The sequence below is a fragment of the Macaca nemestrina genome, chromosome 14, assembly GCF_043159975.1.
Source record: "Macaca nemestrina isolate mMacNem1 chromosome 14, mMacNem.hap1, whole genome shotgun sequence".
Lineage (NCBI taxonomy): Eukaryota > Metazoa > Chordata > Mammalia > Primates > Cercopithecidae > Macaca > Macaca nemestrina.
The window spans coordinates 30,084,173-30,107,049 of record NC_092138.1 but is presented as its reverse complement, the minus strand read 5'-3'; the positions used below and the strand labels follow the sequence as shown (position 1 = coordinate 30,107,049).

The 22,877-nt window shown below is 40.5% G+C and overlaps 1 protein-coding gene and 1 non-coding gene across 9 annotated transcripts in view; both read right to left on the bottom strand.

Annotated features, from left to right (window-relative positions):
* Positions 1-22,877, bottom strand: part of LOC105491800 (KN motif and ankyrin repeat domains 1) — a 240,821-nt gene that overhangs the window by 178,617 nt on the left and 39,327 nt on the right. The window contains exon 1 of one of the 8 annotated variants that reach the window (XM_024796044.2): positions 20,102-20,297. The exons of the other annotated variants lie outside the window; for them this stretch is intronic. The gene's annotated coding sequence lies outside the window, so the exon portion shown is untranslated. Of the gene's footprint in view, positions 1-20,101; positions 20,298-22,877 lie in introns of those variants that run through there. 8 annotated transcript variants of the gene reach the window in all.
* LOC112428481 (U6 spliceosomal RNA) lies at positions 8,681-8,786 on the bottom strand. Its single transcript, XR_003020432.1, has one exon. It is a non-coding gene; the product is annotated as a U6 spliceosomal RNA (small nuclear RNA).

Here is a 22,877-nt window from a genome sequence, read left to right as displayed (position 1 = left end):
TTGGAAGACTGTAAGCTTTGTCCATGCTGATGACTTTGGAGCCAGTTTTAAAAATTAACTCTAAATTCAATACCACTGGGCCTCTTAAAGTTATAAAACATCCGCAACCTTCTATACTGCAAGAATGTACTCAAATGAGAAAGTCTAATTCTGATAAGCTCGGGCATCTCCCAAGGTAACCAATAAATTTTAAAATGGGCCAACACTGCGTCAAAGTTCCATGAGGAAGGGACTTATCAAGAAGTGCTGCCTTTCAGAGGAAAACATTCTCATGGATGACTAGGTTTCACATTTCCAAACACGTTTCATTTATATGGCACATTCAAACTAAGAAATGCTGCAAAAGTTCTCTCTGCTGGCTCCAATCAATGTAAAAGGGACTTAGAAGAGGGAAGTGAAACTGCTTTTGCAAAACTGTGACAGTGAGAGATATATGACCCTTGCTTCTAACCTCCAAACTGTGCTTGGTCATTCCTGGGCATGGGCAAGGCTAACTTCGGGGAAAATTTAGTTTATAGTTTAACTTTAAAGCAAGAATGAGAATAGCACTTTCTAAAACAAAATCAATTTTGTAAAACTAATGAAACAACACAAGGTTAGGATTATCAGAAGGGCCTGAATTCTGCTAAGATGTAGGCATAGAAGGCAACTCTAAGCAAAAAGAACAAAGCTGTAGGCATTACACTACCCAACTTCAAACTACACTACAGGGCTACAATAACCAAAACAGCATGGTACTGTACAAAACCAGACACACAGATCAAGGGAACAGACTAGAGAACCCAAAAATAAGGCCACATACCTACAACTATCTGATCTTTGACAAACCTGACAAAAACAAGCAATGGGAAAAGGACTCCCTATTGAATAAATGGTGCTGGGATAACTGGCTAGCCAGGTGCAGAAAATTCAACCTAGACCCCTTCGTTACATCATATACAAAAATCAGCTCAAGATGGATTAAAAACTTAAATGTCAAACTCAAAAACTTGGAAGATAACCTAAGCAATACCATTCTGGACACAGGAATGGGCGAAGATTTCATGATGAACACATCAAAAGCAATTGCAACCAAAGCAAAAATTGACAAATGGGATCTAATTAAACTAAAAGGCTTCTGCACAGCAAAAGAAACTATCATCAAAGTAAACAGACAACCTACAGAATGGGAGAAAATTTTTGCAAACTATCCATCTGACAAAAGTCTAATATCCAGCACCTACAAGGAACTTAAATTTGTAAGAAAAAAAAAAAAAAAAAACTCCATTAAAAAGTAGGCAAAGGCATGAACAGACACCTTTCAAAAGAATACACAAATGCGGCCAACAAGTATGTGGAAAAAAAGTTCAACATCACTGATCATTAGAGAAATGCAAATAAAGACCACAAGGAGATAACATCTCACACCTGTCAGAATGGCTATTATCAAGAAGTCAAAAAATAACAGGTGCTGGTGAGGTTGCAGAGAAAAAGGAACATTTACACACTATTGGTGGAAGTATAAATTAGTTCAACCATTGTGGAAGACAATGTGACAATTCCTCAAAGTTCTAAAAATAGAACTACCATTCCACCCAGAAATCCCATTACTGGGTATATACCCAAAGAAATATAAATCATTCTATCATAAAGACGCATGCACATGTATGTTCACTGCAGCACTATTCACAATAGCAAAGATATGGAATCACCCTAAACGCCCATCAGTGGTACAGTGGATAAAGAAAATGTGGTACATATATACCATGAAATACTATGCAGCCATAAAAAAGAATAAGATCATGTCCTTTGCATGATAGTTAGAAGCCATCATCCACAGCAAACTAACGCATGAACAGAAAACCAAATACTACACTTTCTCACTTATAAAAATGGGAGCTAAATGACGAGAACACATGGGCACGTAGAGGACAACAGACACTGAGGCCTAATGGAGGGTGGAGGGTGGGAGGAAGGAAAGGATGAAGAAAAATAACTAATGGATACTAGGCTTAACACCTGGGTGATAAAACAATCTGTACAACAAACCCCCATGACACGAGTTCACCTATATAACAAACCTGCACATGCACCCCTGAACCTAAAATAAACGTTTTTTTAAAGTGTAGGTATAAATGATAACCAGCCATTGTTATGGAAGTCACAAGATTTGTAACTTCCCCAATTACTCTTGGAAATAGCATCACTTTTGTGGAATCTAAGATTGGCCTTTTGAGATGTCTTTTCAGACTGTTGCATTTTTGAAGACTGGCTGACTCCACCTGAACCTGCAACTCATGACTCAACTGGTCCTACAGCCCCTAACCCAGAGGCAGACTCAGCGAATGAGGGCTGTTTTCCACACTCCTATGATGGCATCCCCAGCCAATCAGCAGCATCCATTCTATAGTCCCCTGTCCACCAAACTATCCTTGAAAAACCTCAACCCCTAAAACTTCAGGGAGATTCATTTGAGTGATAACTCCATTTCCCATGTGGCTAGCCAGCTTTGCGTCAATTAAACTGTTTACTGCAATACCATGGTCTCGGTGAACCGGAAGACCCTATTGGGTGACTACACAAGTTGTGCTCTGCAGAAGAAATTCTTAAACTACTGCCTGCACAAGGTAGAATGGGAGCAAACATGAAACCATTCTTTAGGGCTGACTTTCCCACTGCAAGAACTATGGGCTAAATCTTAAAGATGAAGCTGCTACCATTTTTCTCTTCAGCAGCAACTAGTCAGGGAGTTGAATGGGTGGGAAAGATCTTAGCAGGAATAAATGTTCTCCAGTTCTCCGATTAACTTAAGTTGCAAAAGGTTTACCTGACATGCCTAGTGGTCTTCAAAAGATATAGGTATGGATTTGCAAAGGAAAAAAAGGGGATTTTTCTGTTTCTAAAGTCACACTTTGGTCTCTCTTCTCTAACCATCGACATTTGTCTAATAGTGAAAGCAGTCACCATTCTAGCCTCACCAGGCTACTTCTCAGTGGAGCTGCCCTGCACACACTCCTTGTTACCAGGCACGTCTGTGCCAGTGTCTTCATTTCCCACCTCATGCAGTCACCTGTGTGGACCAGAGTGGGCTTCCCAAGAGAAGCCAAAAACAACGCTGTATGTCAATGAGACTCACATGAGTTGACCTGGAATGACAAGGTGAACTGAATCAATCAGATACTGACTCTCAAGAATATGAATTAAGAAGCATAGAGAATAAGCAGTTAGCAGTAAGGGTATCTCCTGCAAGAGTGTTAGGAAGTGGAAGAGGAGCTGCAAAGAGCCAGAACTGGGTGCATGCTCAGATTACGAGAACACCAAAAGTACACATGGGCAGAAATAGGTATAGCTTTTAATATTAATATGAAGCCATCATGGTTATCAATACATCCTAAAACACTACCTTTCATCTCTTCTTTTAACATTGCAACTATGTATGTTTCATATTAGCATAAAACAATCTGAACATGACATGTATTCTCAATAGAGATATGTTCACGTATATAATTTACAACTAAGTGTACATATTGAGGATACATGTTCAGATTTTTTGTATGTATGAGGGTGTCTGGTAAGAAAAAGTTTTACAAATTCTACTTTGCTATAGAAAGTGCACATTCTATGACACTAGGAGACAGACGTGAGAAGTTAAGACAGCTGCCAAGGACAGTAAGACAAAGATCCTGTCTTCTAGAGGTTCACAGGCCATAATGTGTTACAGCGAAGAAAGAAAAAAAGCACCAGTGATTTTTATTGGGTTTCTAACAAATATTTGTTTAGCACCTATGTGTGCCCTGTGCTAGTCTAGGGATTTTATATCACTTTCTAGTGACACAGTCACCATGAATCAAATAAGCTATCAGGGCTGAATTGAATTTGCTGGGTCAGTGGTCCCTAAACATTTCTGAACCACAGAGCAATTTGAGATTCTGATTAAAAAGAAAAGAAAAGAAACTTCTCCCTAGGAAAGCACACATAACTACAATTCTGGACTCAATTTCACTGACACTTCTAACCTAACACCCAAGGATAAGAAACTAATGGGTCTACTGCCTATTTGAAAATATAGACATACACATCTATTAAAACATGTGATCCTACACTGAAGGATTGTTTCGACAATGCAAAGTACTTATGAGGTTTATTAATAGCCTTATATCTTCAGTTAACAACATATTATTAGTGGCAATGAGAGAAGTCCCACCACAAATAAAACAGCATGTTTATTCTCAAGTACAATGCATCCAACTGACACAGACTATCACTCCAGTTACACAATGGCTGTTCAGAGTTCTCAGTTAATGGAATATTCACAGTTTAAGACCAAACACAATGCACAAAGAACAGAAAAATAGACAAAGTTGCCATATTAGGGGTAGCAACATTAGCTTCCTAGCAACAGAGACTCTGGGGAGGGCTACACATAAAATTATTTTCTATTAAGGGTCAGTAACTACTGTAAAAATAAAGTCTGACAAAATATTTCATTCATTTGCTCTAAGTCATTTTACACAACAGAGCTACAGAACACAGGCTTGGTTCCATCTTTCCTCTTAAATAACCAAAAAAGGTACCTGATCTAATCTCTTTCATGTAATTAGAAATCACCTGAAAAATGCAGAATCTGGCTGTGAGAGTGATTTGAGAATCGATGGATCTGTTTCCCTGCTCGTAAGATACGAATAGCAGTACTTACTTCACAAAGGTAAGAAGCACACATTTTCAAGGGTGCCTCTCTAACGTGTTAATAAAACAATTTCATTTTTTTCATTCAACAAATATTTAGTGACTTGCAACTATGAGCCAAACACAAACAGTAAGGCAAAATCAAGCAAAATCAGACCTAACTTCTGCCTTGATGAAGTTCACTAGCTCTTTCATCCATTAGAAAGCTTTAAGTTGGAAAGTTCCACTAGAATCAGTTGTCTAACTTGACAATTAATATTTGTAAAGCATTTTACAGATCATAAAGCACTATCCGATATATCATCTCAGGAAATCCTCACTGTAACTCTCTCTCTGACTTGTACTGGTAATTCAGCTCCTATACAGGTTAAGAAACTACAGCTCAGAGAGGCCCAGTGGCTTACTCAAGCAGTGAAGCTGGAATCCCCTTTGCTGATCATCTCAGTGCACTACACCATCTCACTGCATTGAGCTTTAGGTCATGAGGATAAAACATGTGCAAAAACACTTTGAGCTCTTTACTGGGAACATGATCTAAAGCAGCTCTTTGTCTGTTCCCATCTTCCCAAGAAGCAGTTGTTACCCAGCTCTGACAGGATGTAGAAAATGCAATTTACTTAGCTGGAAAACCCCAACTTACCTAAGTTATAAAATGGTTAATCTGCTGAAAGACTCCTTTACTATTTCTATCATACATGCAACCTAACAGCATTGTGTTGTTGCCTGCCACGTGCCTCTCTTCCTTGGTCAATTTCTACAGTGCTTTCCGAATACAGTAAACTTCTGCAGTTATTTTCCCTGTTACAGACTCTTAACAGTTTTCTATAACAGTGTGACTTACATAGTAAGACCGAAATGTGAAAATTCTAGATGAAACAGTCACCTGGTCCTACATTAAAACTTACACGAGTTTTTTAAGGAGCCTGAGATCACTGTCCAACATTCAACCCACTGCCAAAATCCCTATGACAACATCTCTAATTTGGGGTGATCTGACTTCTTTAACACATGCAGTTCCTATTACTGGTAACAAGCAGTTTGGCAATAAGTATCCAAAGCCATAAGTAAATAGTACTAATGTCGACTCAGCTTCTGCTGCTAAGAATTTGTCTTAAGGAAACAACAACTCAACAAATATACAGGGATGAGTGTATTTGAGATATCTTCATTGTCGTGTTGTCGTTTATACTAAGAAATTAGAAATGACCAAAGTAACTATCAGCCAGGGATGGTTTTAATAAATAAGAGTGCATTCATAGAGAGAGATGCTATGTAGCCATTAAAAATCATATGAACATATAAATAGTAACATAAGATATACAAAGCTCTATCAAGTGAAAACTGATTACTAAATAGTATATGATATCCATTTTATGTGTGTTTACAGAGCAAAAAATCTTAATTTATTGAAGTAGAAAAACATGTCCTTCTTATGTCTACTCATAAGTTCCAATCCTGTCCCCTGAAGTTGAGAATTAACTTTGCTCTCCTTTCTACCTGATAGCCTTTCAACTATTCCTGGTAGGGCATAGTTTCTAGTCCACTTACTTCCCTGGCTTACCCTCTTAAAATGTAGAACTTGTTTGAAAACAAGCCCTTGGAAGCAGCCTAACAAAGTCAGCAAACAACGGGATGATTATCTCCTTAATTCTGAGTACTGTGCCATTAAAGCTGCCAGAGAAGGCCACCCATATCAAATGGTTGGCTGAAATCTTAAATCTTTTTAACAAGAGCTGCTACTGATCCAGGTCTCCCACTCTATAAACATGCACTTTTTCCCCTGACTCTACGAAGCTGCATTCAGTAGAGCTTAATTGTATATGTGTTCATACTGATTGCCTTCAACTTTTTGCAGCCTTTTCTATTATGATGTCTGACATCCAGTTGGTTAGCTTCCCTCCCAAAAATGGGATAGACACAAATCTGATCACCTTTCTTGATCAAAGACCACTCTTCTCTTTTTTTTTTTTTTTTTTTTTTTTTTGAGACGGAGTCTCGCTCTGTCACCCAGGCTGGAGTGCAGTGGCCGGATCTCAGCTCACTGCAAGCTCCGCCTCCCGGGTTCACGCCATTCTCCTGCCTCAGCCTCCCGAGTAGCTGGGACTACAGGCGCTCGCCACCTCGCCCGGCTAGTTTTTTGTATTTTTTAGTAGAGACGGGGTTTCACCGTGTTAGCCAGGATGGTCTCGATCTCCTGACCTCGTGATCTGCCCGTCTCGGCCTCCCAAAGTGCTGGGATTACAGGCGTGAGCCACCGCGCCCGGCCAAAGACCACTCTTCTCAAACTAGAATACCATGACATTTGGAAAGGACTACTAAAACATTTTATTCGGTGATAATTTAAAATATTTTAAAACCAACACAGGTATGTTGAAAATACAAAGTGAATGCATCTTTATGTGAAAACATGAGACTTCAAAGACATTTTGCTCCTGGCTGTGCTTCTAAAGTCTCCCTATACCCACCCATAACCCAACCTTTAATTCCTGTACCCTCAACCCTCTAAACCCTCCAAAATAAAGTATAAACTTTCCTCTTCCTTAATAGTTCCTTGACGGAAAATTTAGAATAGCACTGGCAAGGCAGCAAATTGCACAAAGTCAACAGTTAATCAACCTGCAACACATTCATCTATCTTACTATAATCAAGCCCAAGCTTTTCCAGCTTATCCATAAAAAATCCTAAGAAACTTAATGAAACATGAGGTTTTTTATTCTGATATCCCCTAACAACAACATTACCCAAATTCTCTCTCCAATAAGTATCTGATTTATACAGGAAATGAGGTTAATTCAAGAAAGGCTTGTTATTGAGAAACCCACGCAGACTTAACCACACTTCTTTCCCAGCTAATCACAAATTATCCCTTCTTCTATCCATTTATTCCATTAGAGGATTATTTTCATGTCTGCTGTTTAAAAGGCACTGAACTAGGGTCTACAATATAAAACATGGAGTAAGACAGAAACTTCTCTTCTAGGAGGAAGAAAGATGACACATAACTACAATACATGGTAAAAATGCTTAAGAAAGTTCCAGAAACAGGGAAGCACTAGCCAGCAGAAGGAAGGGTATGTGAAGAACAGAGTATGTGTGAAAGGGTATAACAAAGATAAGACTGGGGCACATGGTAGAGAGCCACAACTATATTTAACCTGAGAAAACTCAAATCTTGTTAGGAAATCACCTGAAAGCCTTCTGGGTCACATTTAGAAAAATCTCTCATTCTCTATTTCAGAAAATTTACATGTTTTTAATTTCTGAAAAATATCTGTCTTTTCAGTCTTTTTCACCTTTCTCCTGTCTTGAAAGATTGTCAACAGAAGTCTACAAATCAGAAATTATTATGCACTTACATTTGACAGTTTACAGAGGTTTAAGGTTTATACAGCATTTTCAAGCAGATTGCCTCTGCAAGACTTTTTTAAGTATCCCAAGATACAATGAAATCAGGGCTGGACACTCAAACTCAATTTCAAGTACCACATATTCAGTCACCACCCTCAGCCTAGGCATCCATCACTTTTACCTACATTTTTTTTTTAACCTTTCCAATAAAAAAGTCATCATCCTTCAAGTTTTCTAAGCTTGGAAAAAATGAAAATCACAAGTGAATGACAGTGTTGACTGTACAATTAAAACCTTCAGTGCACAAAAATATTAAATGGATGATCTCTGCAAAAACCTCTGCAAGAAATTATAAATGGCAACTACCATTAACTTTTAGTTTAGAATAAATCTATAAAACCAAAAGAACAGACTAGACAATTCACAAGAAGGTGACAAATCTTTGGGAAAAACACTCAATGCCTATCAAACTCCCCAAAAAAGGCTCATTAAAAATACAGATCACAGTTGTCAATTAAGAAATAAAGATGAAAAAATACAGTGCATCCTTATTATTCATGGATTCCATATTTGCAAATTCATCTTCTAAAACTTATTTATAACCCCAAGACCAACGCTCATGGTCATTTGCGCACATGTGGAGAGAACCAATTTTTTTTTTCTTTTTTCATTATGGAACGTTTCACTAATTTGTGTCATCCTTGCACAGGGGCCATACTAATCTTCTCCGTATCATTCCAATTTTAGTATATGTGCCAACTGCAGCGAGTACACACCAAAATATTTGAGTCACTCCACATACACGTACCCAGCTGAAGCCAAACCAGACTACACTCTTTGTTTTAGTCCTTATATTATAAACAAATGTCCTTTTTGTGACCAGTTTTTAGGACAATTTTTTTTTTCATTTTTGTGGGTTTCTTGGTGATTTTGCTGTTTAAAATGAGCCCCAAACATCATGCCTTAGTGTTGTCTAATGTTCTTAATCACAACAAGGCCATGATGTGCCTTAGGGAGAAGAGATGCATTGGATAAACTTCATTCAGGCATGAGATATAGTGCTCTTGGCCATGAGGTCAATGTTAATGAACCAACAATGTATACTAAACAAGGTATCTTTAAACAGAAACACATGTAAAACAAGGCTATGTATTGATGGGTTGACAGTTGACAAAATCGTTACAAACCAGAGGCTCACAGGAATCTAACTCTGTATTGTTCCCCTAGGAGCAATGGCTCAGTATTCACTAATTATGTCCTTAGTGACTTTATAGAACATAACTGCCACAAATAATAACAGTGGGGTGTTTTTCCAAATTATCCTCTATTTCCCCTATTTCCTATCTCTGGATATCCTATTTATATAACAGAATGTTATATACATTGTTACAGTTGGTTTGTTCATATAGGAGTCCAAACGAAGTCCCCATACTGCACGTCATTACTGAGTTCCAAGTCATAGGTCTAGACTTCCTTGCTACGCTCCTCCTTAATGCCCTTCTAAAATTTTCCTCTAGGCTTTTCAAAGGTGCCTTCCCATTCTACACTGGTTTTCTCCACCTCCTCTCACAGCATCTGACTAATCCTCTCTTCACTCCTGGGTTTCTTGACATTCCTACCATTGTTTGTATAGGTTTGTTTGTTTTTTGAGAGACAGTCTCACTCTGTCATCCAGGTTGGAGTGCGGTGGCACGATCATAGCTCACTGTAGCCTCAACCACCCAGGCTCAAACAATCCTCCCACCTCAGCCTCCTGAGTAGCTGGGATCACAGGCATGTGCCACCATGCCCAGCTAATTAAACCAACCCAGGCTGGTCTCAAACTTCTGGGCTCACACAGTCCTCTCACCTCAGCCTCCCAAAGTGCTGGGATTACAGGTGTGAGCCACCACACCTGGCCGCACAAGTCCTTTTACAAAACAGATTTCCTTAGTTCTTGGGGGCCCTCTGTAACTTCTTGGCCTGCCTTCTCCTGTTCTTCCTCACCCAAGGATTACTACTCTTGTTATCTGTCTTCTACATTACTATCTGTGGCCATGAGATCATATATATATTTTTGACTAACAGGTTGGCTATTTTTCAATAGCCACCTACCAAAAATTCCCTGCCTTAAACTCCAGGATGATATGGACATTTTTCCCCACTGTCACTTAAAGTTCCTTTAGAAACATCTGGTAGGATGCTGAAACTCCACATTCATTTTTGTTCTAATTTTTTAAACCTTCTAATATGAAAAACTTCAAATATATACAAAAGAGAATACTATAGTGAATACAATGCGCCCATCACTAAGCTTCAACAACGATACATATTTTGTCAGTCTTTTTAATATAGTCCCTCTTTTTCTGTTCTATTTTTGCTGGAATCTTAAAGCAAAACCAAAACAATATATCTTTTCACTTATAAGAACATCAGTGTGTGTTTATAATTAATGAATAAAAATTTTTTTTTTCCTTTTGAGACAGGGTCTTGCTCTGTCACACACGCTGGAGTACATTGGTGCACTGTCATCTCACTGCAGCCTCTTGAGCTCATGTGATCCTCCTGTCTTGGCCACCCAAAGTGCTAGGATTGCAGGCATGAGCCACCACACTCGGCCAGAAATTTGTTTTTAAAGTAACTACCATGCCATTAACCTAACAAAATTAACAATTTCTTATCATCAAGAACTCAATCCATATTCAAATTTTTATCGTCTCAAAGGTGTCTTGTTACAGTTGGTTTGTTCAAATAGGAGTCCAAACAAAGTCCCCATACTGCATGTCATTACTGAGACCATACTGGGACTAAGGCAGAGAGGAATGAGCTCTAAGTGAGTCTGTAACAAGGAAGAAAGAAGCTCATTCAACTAAAAGAATTAAATTGGAGGCCTGGCCCGAGAAAGTGGAAAAATAAACAAAGAAAACTAAAACCATTCAGGAACATCATCAAGCAGGGCAAGAGCTAGAGAGAAAGTACCAAAGGGGCTAGGAATTTGAGTAAGGCGAGTAATTGGACAAATGACAGAATTATCTTAATGGAACAAGGACTTTAGCTTTAAAAATCTCACTTTGGATCAATGAAGTAATGAAAAACAGTTACTAAAAAGCAAAACCTCACAGTCATTGTATCTAATTTAATTCCCCACATTTTAGTTTCATAAGCACTTTTGTACACCATAGCACTTTAATAAGTTTAAAATGATCATGGCTAACTCCATGAGACTAAGATCTGGATCTGGCTGACTCCAGAGACTAAGACTCACCACGTAGTCAGAGGAGAGCACAACTCAGAAACCAAAGTTCCCAAAGTCTTCCCTGGGAATCACTAAATTCACACTGAACTTCTATCTGCATCAGATATGGACACACACAGAGAAATGTTTTATATAAGCAATGCATGCTTATTAATTAAAAAAAAAAGGTAAGCAGCAAGATAAATACTTCTCAGTTTTTGAGGTTTATTAGAAATAGCTCTAAAATTTCTCCTCCTCTTTAAAATAAGCTTTTTAAAAATGCTTCTGTATTCAGTTACAATTCTTTGGGAATTTTCCCCCCAAGGTAAAGCCAAAACAGACTCTAGAGAAAGAAGAAATAAGAACTACAACTTATTACAACTACCCCACCAACAACTTTGCAGTAATATTTTATAGTATGATTAAAAAGTCATTTTAAGTATAACTCTGAAAATGTTTAATGATTACTTTAAATGTGAGCACTGATGTTTGTCTACACAAGTTAATGATGTATTATAACATCATGAAGGTTAGAAGTTGTTTGTTTTTATTTAAACAGAAGGGGTTGTCAGCATCCTTATCACCACTAAAGGTAGTTTTAACATTTCAAAGGGATTTTTTCCTAAATGTATTTTGAGAAACACATTTTTAAAAACACGTATGTACTAGGAACTCACAGATCTTGTCAAACTGAGTATTTCATATTCCAGTACAAGTCTGGACACATCAAATCTAAAGGAATTTCTTAAGGCTTAGTAAACCAGCCGCCGTGATCTAGTTTCCAGCCAAAGGGGAATCTTACGCTTTTACAGTTATTTCAGCTAATTCTTAGTCACTACAAGAAGAGAAACTCAGCAAAGGTTTGATGCTGAAACATTCCAGAGAAAGGATAATCTCCACCATATACAAACTACAGTATTTTATCTAATTGGTATCTCAATCCTGATTTACATTCACTCATTTATTTAATTTAGCAGTATAGTGACTATGCCATATACGTAGCAGACTGAGTGGAAGTTTTTTTCATCAAAGCTGACACTGTGTACACTTTGCACACCTAAGTCACGTGCCATCATGTACATGGTGTGGAAGGTAGGGGAGGCAGGTGTCCCCACTATCTTCCCAATAGTGGTGATGGCTCCACTGAGTCATCTTATCACCCTTGACTATGGAGGACTTCAGATCACCATCCTGCTTTGGATTACTGATGTGGTATAAGACTAGGAAATGGCTTTCTCAGGGATCATCTACTGGCCAGCTCATTTCACTAGCACTTATTACTATGTAAGGGTTCTACTGTCTTACAACCTGAATGACAGCTCTGGTCATTCAGATTATTCTGATGTTAGTTCTGTTTAGAAATAATATTTTCTATTTTATTTTCACATTGAAAATCAGTCCAATTTGCTTCAGCCTCCAAGAGCATGTTTATGTAAAATTAAATGAGCACTGGCCACAAGCTGCACTTTTTTTCTAAGTGGGAAAATGGTTAAGAAGACCGCCATTGTGGATGCCCATCAGTGTGGATCCAATCACTGAGGACCAGAATAGAACAAAAAGGGAGAGGAAAGGCAAATACGTGCTCTCTGCTTGAGCTGGAACTTCCATCTTTTCCTGCCCTCAGACATCAGCACACCTAGTTCTTGGATCTTCAGACTCAGATGGAGACGGAAACTTATGCCAGGTGCTCCTGGGTTCTCAGCCCTCAGACTCAGACTGAATTAGACCAATGGCCTTCTTGGTTCTTTAGTTTGCAGATGGCAGATCTTGAGACTTCTTGGGGAACATCCTGGGACTTCCTGGCCTTCATAATCACATGAGCCAATTCCTACAATGAATCTCCTTCCTAATACACCTATGCTGTCTCTTTGGAGAACCCCAATTCTCTTTGGAGAACTCTAATATCTAATACAGCTGGAAACTTGTCAAAAATGTAAATCTGTAGGCCAGTCCCAGACCTCCTGAATCAGAAGGTCTGGGATTGGGGCCCAGCTATCTGTGTTTTAACATAATCCTCCAGAGGACCCAAATGCACGCTAAAGTCTGAGAACCACTGCTATAAATTACATTTTTTAATTGAGCATTCATTCAGATTTCCATTACATTTGGGTTTAATTTCCATTAAACCTATTAAGTACAGTTTATTTTCTAATATTGCTAAGTATAGATTTTATAATATTCCTATAAAAGTAAATTCGTATAGAGGGAAGCTTTGAATTTACCAACAGTTCAGTAGAAGAGGGTGACTAATATGAAACTGAACAACTGGCTTCTGTTTTTCTCATACTTGGTCTCTGGAACAAAATCTTTACAACAGTTTATAAGGAAATGCTTCATTACATTTCTCACATTTACTTCATCCCCTGTGTTACACAGGTTCTCGGCATTTGAGGTGACTTCTGATAATTGCCTAAAATGAACCAGAATTACAGGGTGCTGAAGATCAAGGACCCTGAGAAGACATGAAGCTGAGGATTAAGCTTCATTGCTTTCCACCTGTGTGTTCTAAGAAAACTCCGCCACTTTAAGCCTCAGTTTCCCCAAATGTACAATAAAAATTACAGTATACCCCTCATCACAGGGAGAAAATCAAAGGTGTTTAAAGCTGACTGCCTGGCACAAAGTAGCCCTCAATGCTCCACAGTAATTTAGTCATTTTTAGCTAAGAGAATTATTTCATTTTAAATACTTCTGAACACACTTAAGTCCCTAGAAGGTAGAGACTGTCAACATCTAAACTGCTTTTCACAGCAAGCACCTGATAAACAATTTCTAAAAATAAAGGTGATGAAATTACAATTGCATTCTTTTTTTTTTTTTTTTTTTTTTGAGACGGAGTCTCGCTCTGTCACCCAGGCTGGAGTGCGGTGGCCGGACCTCTGCCCACTGCAAGCTCCGCCTCCTGGGTTTACGCCATTCTCCTGCCTCAGCCTCCCGAGTAGCTGGGACTACAGGCGCTCGCCACCTCGCCCGGCTAGTTTTTTGTATTTTTTTTTTTTTAGTAGAGACGGGGTTTCACCGTGTTAGCCAGGATGGTCTCGATCTCCTGACCTCGTGATCCGCCCGTCTCGGCCTCCCAAAGTGCTGGGATTACAGGCTTGAGCCACCGCGCCCGGCCTACAATTGCATTCTTTTACAAATACTCTGTCACCCAGGCTGGAATGCAGTGACACAATCACGGCTCACTGCAGCCTCAACCTCCTAGGCTCAAGCGGTCCTGCCATCTCAGCCTCCCAAGTAGCTGGGATTACAGACGTGTGCCACCAGACCTGGATAATTTTCTGATTTTTTTTGTAGAGAAGGGGTCTCACTATGTTGCCCAGGCTGGTCTCAAACTCCTGGGCTCAAGCTATCCTCTTGCCTCGGCTTCCTAAAGTGCCAGGACTACAAGCGTGAGCCACTGAGCCCAGCCACAATCACACTGATTTCTAACAAAGGATTCCATGGTAGAAAAATAGCTCATTCTGCAAATAAAAGCAGTGTATGCAATATATGTAACCACAAACACCCTCATCAAGAGAAAACATTTCAAAATGTATTCTTTAAAGATCCCTAAACTGTCATAGGGAAAAAGGCCACGGAATAGTACAGACTTGAGCAGATTAGTCAAGAATGTGATTTGATGAATTAAAGAAATTACATTTTGGCAGGGCTAAAGCAGAAGGCAGGCAAAATTCCAAGTTTCTTCCGGTTAATTCAAATGAGCAGTACCCTTCCTTTGTGCAGCTAACATAATATTAAAACATATTATATTTAAAAGGTCAAAAAGCCATGTGAAAAGAAAAAGTCACTTAAGAATCTTTTAGATATGGGCCAGGATGACATGAACACCATCATCAAATACTGTTGAACAACTGCTGAGGAGATGAGGGTGTGGGGTCTTCATAAAAATAAGTTTGAATCTTGGCTTGGGCAATCACCAGCTAACTGAACCTTAGTTAGGCAACCTCCTGATTGGTCTTCTTGCTTCTACTTTTGTCTCCCACAGTAATCACACAAGCAGGCCAGAGCTCTCTTTCTACCTCAGTATCTTTGCATACGCCGTTTCCGCTTTTCCCTCTCAGAGCACCCACTGCCAGTCTTCACACGGACAATTCGATCAGTCCTTCAGGTCTTAAGGCACTTCTCAAGAATGCCGTTCTTGCCTAGGCTAGATTAGATCCTCCTGTTACATGCTCCCTTTATTTTTGTGTTTTTGAGACAGGGTCTCACTCACCCAGGCTGGAATCACAGCTTGTTGCAGCCTTGACCACCTGAGCTCAAGTGATCCTCCCACCTCAGCGTCCTGAGTAGCTGGGACCACAGGTGCACGCCAACACATCCAGCTAATTTTTGATATTTTTTTGAAGAAACAAGGTCTTGCTATGTTGCCCAGGGTGGTCTCCAACTCTTGGGCTCACGCAATCCTCCTGCCTTGGCCTCTCAAAGTGCTGGGATTACAGGCGTGAGACACTGCACCTGGCCCTTTATTTTGAAACTCTTATCACCATTATAACAACATTGATCGTGTCTTTTAAAGTTGTCAGTTTGCCCTGCTAAACTGCAAGCTGTGTGGAGGCAAGAACATGTCTGTTCACTGCTGTATTTCTAGCACCAAGTGGAGAGTCTGGAGCACAGGTGAGAGTAACCATTACACCCGGTCCTCGCCATTGTCTCAGCCATCCAGGATCACCTGTTGACTTCACAGAGTTAAGAGGTAAACACTTTCAGATCAGTTGGGTTCACAGATGTGCAATATTGTCAGATGAAAAGTAAATTCAACATCTTTCTGGTTTCCAAAAGCAGAATCAAGAAAAATCTGAAAAACTGTGGACCCTCTGAATTTAAACTGACAGCTAACTTCAGATTCAAAATTTGGGAATCATGCCTATAAAACCAAACAAACTAGTAGATTGAATCTGGTATGAAATACCATCATGGGTAACAGCTGTGCCTCCCATCCACTCAATCTGGGTAAAAAGAGGGAAAACACGCAAATGTGTGTTTTCTGCTTGCTCTCATTCTTCATCTTTCCACCTTTATTGTAACTGCAAAAAGCCCCAGGCAACAGAGGGGGAGAGCTGCCTGAGCTTCTTATGACAATCTGGTTATACTGAGCCATACATGCTGTATTAACCATGAATTGCCACCCCAACCCACATCACGTTCCTCATTCATTCCCATCCATTTTCCATCTTGGCTTTCCTCCCTCACCCATCTCTTTTTCAGCTTTACTTTCTACCACTCAACTTCTCTCAAGACGTGAGGCACAAAGATACAGCAGAAAGAGGGCTGGATTTAAAGACTCCTGGAGCCTTTTCTTGGAGAAACTGCTAAAACATTATCACAGGAAATTATTCTGGAGTCTGGGGAAAAAAAGAGTTTAATAAAGTACAAAGACAGTTCAGAGAAAGAATGGAAAAAGAAGTAGGATAACATGAAATTGTTAGGAAGAAAAGACTCCTGGGCCTTACACTCATAATTAACCTTGTAACTCCCACACCGCCAAACATCTACAGTGAAGAGCTTGTGTATCTTAGGCTGCTGGCCACCACCTTGCACGTGAGAGAATTTAATCCAACAAAGGAGACCAAGTCATTTTCTGACAATGGTGTAATGCTTTTGTTTTATTAGAGACAGGATCTCCCTCTGTTGCTGAGGCTGGAGTGCAGTGGTGCGATAACTCATTGCAGCCTCAAACTCCTGACCTCAAGCAATCCTCCCACCTCAGCTTCCCAAATTGCTGGGATTGTAGGTGTGAGCCACGCCACCTGGCCTTGATAGGGGTGTTTTGGTAAGATATCTGTTCTTGCTGCTTAGCCCAAAGAAATATACTGTTCAAGATCTGCAATCAGGCTTCATGTACGGATGTGGAGAGAAAGGAGTGGCTAGGCACCGTGTTATTAAATAATAAGTGGGTTTTTTTTTTTTTTTAGTAATAAACACCCTATAACAGCTTTCATAAAACCCAGTTAAGATTGGAGCTTTAGAATTACCAATATCCAAAACAATACTTAAAATTACAATCTCCTCCGGTGGGGGGGCGGTTGAGGGGGGGAACCTACCACAGACTGCTTATTTATCCCACCTGCAATGTGATTGCTTGCAAACAGGTAACTCGTGATTCTGAATAATTGTCCTGCATCCAACCCAGTGGTGTTGCGACTGCTGACATTCCACACAAGAAAGCAAGTCTTTTCTCGTGAAAGGTGTCAGTTATGTGGAAAGGACCAAAACCCACCTCAGTGTCCCCAGTGTTAATTCTCCTTTGTATATTTCCCTAGGGAACTTTCTGACCACTGCCCCCTCAACCCAGGACTGTGTGTGTACAATCCCCCAACCTCCATTAAGGTTCATTTCACCCTGTGGAAGCTAGAAGGAGATGAAAGCACATCTCCAGGAAGAATTGGGCTTATTTCCTCCACACAGACAATAACCGCCACCTGCATGAGGATTTACACGCCTCCCCCCACCAGCTTCCTAGTTCCTATGTCATAGAGTCACAGCCACTCGTACCCCAGAGAATGATGAGGAGAAAGAACAAAGGGGCCAGGTGGCTCGGGCAGAGGGAGGAAAAGGTGGCTTCTCTCTCACACTCCCACAATACAGCTATTGCCAGTGGAAGCCAGGTTGATCCCCATCTCAGGCTGTGTTGAGACAGCTGTTGGAGCCAGAATAGGAAAAGGAAGGAAAAAACTGTCCTCCCTAAGGACTGCTAGTTTTTTTATTTTGAAGGAAGGAAAATGCTGAACACAAACGGGAGCCTGTCTTGAAGCACTGTGGAGCTTTCATCTATCAGTTTAGTTCTATCCTGCCATGAACCACTCCTTGGCAATTCTCACCAGCAATTGGAGAGCCTGAACATGAACAAAGTCAGCCATAGGAGGAGGCCATTGTTTACTCTTTTCCCAAAGGGCACAGTCAGTGACAGGAGTCTTCGGCAGGCACCTGGCACACAGTCACATCCACTACAGGAAGTCAGTGGGGAGACCTTACAGGAAGGTTCTGGGAGGGGCTCTTCTCTATTCTCTCAAGAGGCCTGGGAGGACTGTCAGAGTAAGAGTGAGGACAAAATAAAATCAGAGAAGAAAAGGTGAAAAGCTGAAAATTCACACAGGTTTCCTTGTCCTGTTTTTCTGTGGAAAAAGTAGGAAAAAAAAAAGAGAAAAGAAACTTTACAATTATTGGTGGGATTATAACGAAAAAAGGTAACTCTATATGACCATATCTGTAATTTCATGCAATGACAGTTCTTTGACCAGACCATAAAATTTCTGTCATTTATATATTTGCATTTACTGTCCCTCTCTCTTATTTTATTTTTTAAAAATAGAGTTTTACTATGTTGCCCAGGCTGGTCTTGAACTCCTGGGCTCAAGCAATCCTCCCATCTCAGCCTCGCAAAGTGCTGGGATTACAGGTGTGAGCCACTGTGCCTAGCCTCTATTTTATTTTTATTACACAAACATAACATGCTCATTATAAAACTTTAAAAATCTTGATAAAAAATTCTAATTAAATTCTCTCAATTCCCAGAGAAACTTTGCAATTAACATTTTAGTATATCCTTTCATATTTTTTCTATACACACATAAAAATACACGATGGGTTAGTTGGTAGGGGTGTGTTTATAAAAATTTCCTCTATTACAACTATTGGAATTTTTTCACAGAAGTCACAAATATCTGTTTGTGCAAATAAATCTGTTTGCATTCTTTTCTTAAACATTCTTGAGAGATACCCCTGCTATTTAGTGTTAAAGTCAACCCAGAAAGCATGTGAGGGCATCTGTACATGCTGCTGAGGGTTTAAAAGCCAAAGAAGTAAGTACCAAGTTCACCTCCAGCAATAAAAAGCTCAGGAACCCCCCAACTATCTCACTGACAAACCTTCAGAAAGCCCTCCTGAGTTAATACCTAAAATAACACCAAGAAAAAGCTAGGACTCTTTCCTGGAGGATCTTTTGCTAGCTGCCTGAAGTGAGAAAAACCTTTTGTAACCACTTTTACTGAAGGTGTGCAATGTGGTTTAGAATGACTGCTGATACTAAGGTTTCATAATTATCTTATTTTCCCTTATTTATCCACAACAAATATTTTCTCAAGAAATCATAAGGAATTGTTTAGTACTAATGTAATAAAAGGATTTGGCCAAACCATGAAATACATGAGAAATAGTTTTCTTAACTACAGAAAACCATATGCTATCATAGTTATGAACGAAGATTATGGATTTCATGGTATAGGCAACTTAAACAGATGTTTAACAACACTTCCTGCAGTCCTAAGGAAAAAAAAAAAAGTTAGATGATCTCAGGCTTTTTTTAACATCAACATCCTTCAGCCTAAAACTTACTACTTTTTGTCCACCACCACCTTCCTCTTTCATAGCATGAGTTAGTCCACTACAGAAATGTAAAAGCTCCAATGTGGTTTACTATTTTGTAGAGTGGCAGACCAAGCAGTTATACACAGACACAAGAAAAGCATGCTTATATCATTTATATAACGGTACCCACCATGCAGGAAGAGAATTCTTATCACTAGCCCTATTTTTGAAACCCTCTCTTAAATGTGAAAGACAATTTAATAGAAAGAGGTCTAAAATATATCTGCATAAAGAGCAATTCAGAAGGGAATGTGCCCACAACCAAGGCCTGCCTATTTCAGATTCAACATGGCCAGCAGTTTATCTTAATCTGTCTCCCCATCACCATCTTTAAATTAAGACACTTCCTGTTTTTAACCCAGTCTCTCTCATTGCTTGCACACACTCTGTGCCAAATCTTAACATTCAAGCTTGTTTTCATTCTTGCATAGACTTTAGATTTATACATTGTTTCAGGGTAAAACATTTCTGAAAACAGAAAAGGCAACTTTGCTCTTCAAACTTACCCAGGGCTTTCTAAGACAGTTCTGTGAATTCAAGTCCTTCCCCATTGACAAAATGTTACTGTAAACGTTCTTGTTAATTGAACGCAAGACACTGTCAGCCTGACATTAGAGGGGCTCACAAAACTTAGCCAGCAACCTTTTGTACTGAGCAAAATACAGATTACCAAATGAGCAGCCAGCATGTCTAAGGGACTCTCCTGCTGCAATTTGAGAAGGCTGAAAAAGAACACCAAGAGAGGGAGCTGCTAATTAATTCTTCTCCTCAGTATCAGCCCCAAATGTTTCAAACAACAACTGATCTGGGAACACAGTTTTGACATTGTTGAGATAATGACCTGATTTGTTCCCAAAATGCTGGGAGAGCTGCTGCAACCCTATCTGGTGAGAACCATTTGTACTCTTTCCTTCCCAAAGCCAGAGTAGGCTCCTTTCCAAAGACAAGGAATATTTCCTGTCTTTTTTCCAAACCTGACAGTCAAGGGGCTAACTGTGCATTAAAGCCTTATCAACACAGCACTGAAGTATGGGCTACTTTAGATTAGCCCGTACTTGGTTGCCAAAATAGAATTTCCTGACAGATACTATTAAAATACAGATGTTTTACAGTGTGCCCAGAAACAGAAATTAAGGACACAAGATTGCACAGAATTTACTGCTCAGGGAGAGTGGGGGTGGGAGAGGGAATAGTGAAAATGGCTACATAAGAATAAACAGATGAAACCTACAACGTGATGAATAAGAGTTCTATGGTAGAGAGGTGGGAGAGGCAAGGTGAAAACTGCCACAAGCAAATGAGACTGCAGCAAAGTATGTAAGGAGACTGTTCTCGGGTCCACCCACCTCCAGCTATCACCCTCTCTCACCGCCTTTCCCCTTAAGCCTGAAAGGTTCGCAGACACCAGGGTTTCTCAGCACAATTGGTATTTGGGGCTGGATAATTCTTTGTTGTTGGGGGTTGTCCTGGACACTGCAGAGTGTTTAGCAGCATCTCTGGCCTTTACCCACTAGATGACAGTAGCACCTACCCTCTCTGGTTCAGTTTTAACCATCATAAATTTCTTCGGATATTGCCAAATGTCCCCTGGGAGGCAACACTGCCCTAGATTGAGCAGTGCAGATATATCCTAGGCCACCATGCATGGAAGGTGTATTCCGCATACTAAACAAGTGCACCCAGCTAAGGTGGTACCTAAGAGCTGAAGTCCCACGCACGGTCCACTCACCAAACCAGGGACTATGTCCATCCAGAAAGGCACACATTTTCTAATGTCCTCAAAGGCTCTGTACTAGCAGGGCGCGGTGGCTCATGCCTGTAATCCCAGCACTTTGGGAGGCAGAGGTGGGCGGATCATTTGAGGTCAGGAGTTTGAGACCAGCCTGGCCAACACAGCAAAACTCTGTCTCTACTATAAATACAAAAAAATTACCTGGCATGGTGGTGCATGCCTGTAATCCCAGCTACTTGGGAGGCTGAGGCAGGAGAATCCCCTGAACCCATGAGGCAGAGGTTGCAGTGAGCCAAGATCACGTCACTGCACTCCAGCTTGGGTGACAGAGCAACGAGACTCCGTCTCATGGGGCGGGGGGTGGGGGGGGGGAGAGGCTCTGTACAGGCCAAGAGAAGTACTGCATCTCCATATGCGGTCACTCTGCCATGAAGCCCCTGAAAGTTCTTGTTGCTAAGCCCAGCAGAAATGACTCAATTCTCATGGCTCTGCAGGAGCTAATGCTGGTAACCACTGCCACCTTGAAATGCACCCTTGAAGGTTTCCTCCATGCTTTCTGTCCATTCTTCCTCAGTCTCCTTTGCAGGTTGCTCTTCAGAGTTCTGCCCTAAGCCCTCTTCTGCTCCCCCACCTCTAACTAGGTGATCTTATCATCTCATCCGCTGCAGTTACCATCCACATGGAAAAGACTCCCAGAACTCAATTCATTGTGCTCTGTTTTCTGAACTTAAATGCAGGGTTCAAGCTCACATTTCCCCTTCAATGACCTGTAGATCCTTGAACTCAATATGTCCATAAATGGGCTCATCATCCGCCCTCACAAACCTCCCAGGCTTCCTCTCACTGAGTAGCAGCCAGATCCTCCCAGAAGTCTGGGCACTGGGCTTGATGTTTCCCTCTCCCCATTCAATCAACTCACAGAGATTCTACTCCTAAACTGCCATTTGTCCACTTTTTCTAGTCCCAAGGCCAGCTCAGGCTACAATTTCTCTCACTGGGGGATTACTACAGGTGCCTCCATTCTCAGGCCACCCTCACATACCCAAGCTGGAGGGGTTCTTCCAGCCGGCACTTCACCTACCAACTTAAAACTTGTCAGTGATTTCCCACCACCCTTGAAATAAAGTTTAAAATTTCTTAACAGTTTACCAGGCCCTTTATGACCTACCCTCCCACCCCCCCACCCAACAATCACACACTAAACTCTCTTTGGTTCTAAACACAGGATGCTCCCCCTTCTCTCCTCTTCCCCAAATCTACCACTTCACCTGGCTAACTCCACCTCACCCAACAGGTTTCAGCTTCAACTCTCTGACCTCCACCTCCCACTAATGTTCCCAGTATTACGTGCCCATAACAGCCCGTACTTCCCCTATCAGAGGGCTTACTCTGCTTATTTGTCTGGTTTCCCGATGAAATATGTTACATCTCCGCTTTGCATCATCCATCAGCTTCGGCCTCACTTATTACTCCACATAGTGTTTGTTGGCCGGTCCATCTATTAATTGTTAATCTCAAATTTGTTATGGCTCATCAGCAATAGTGAAAAT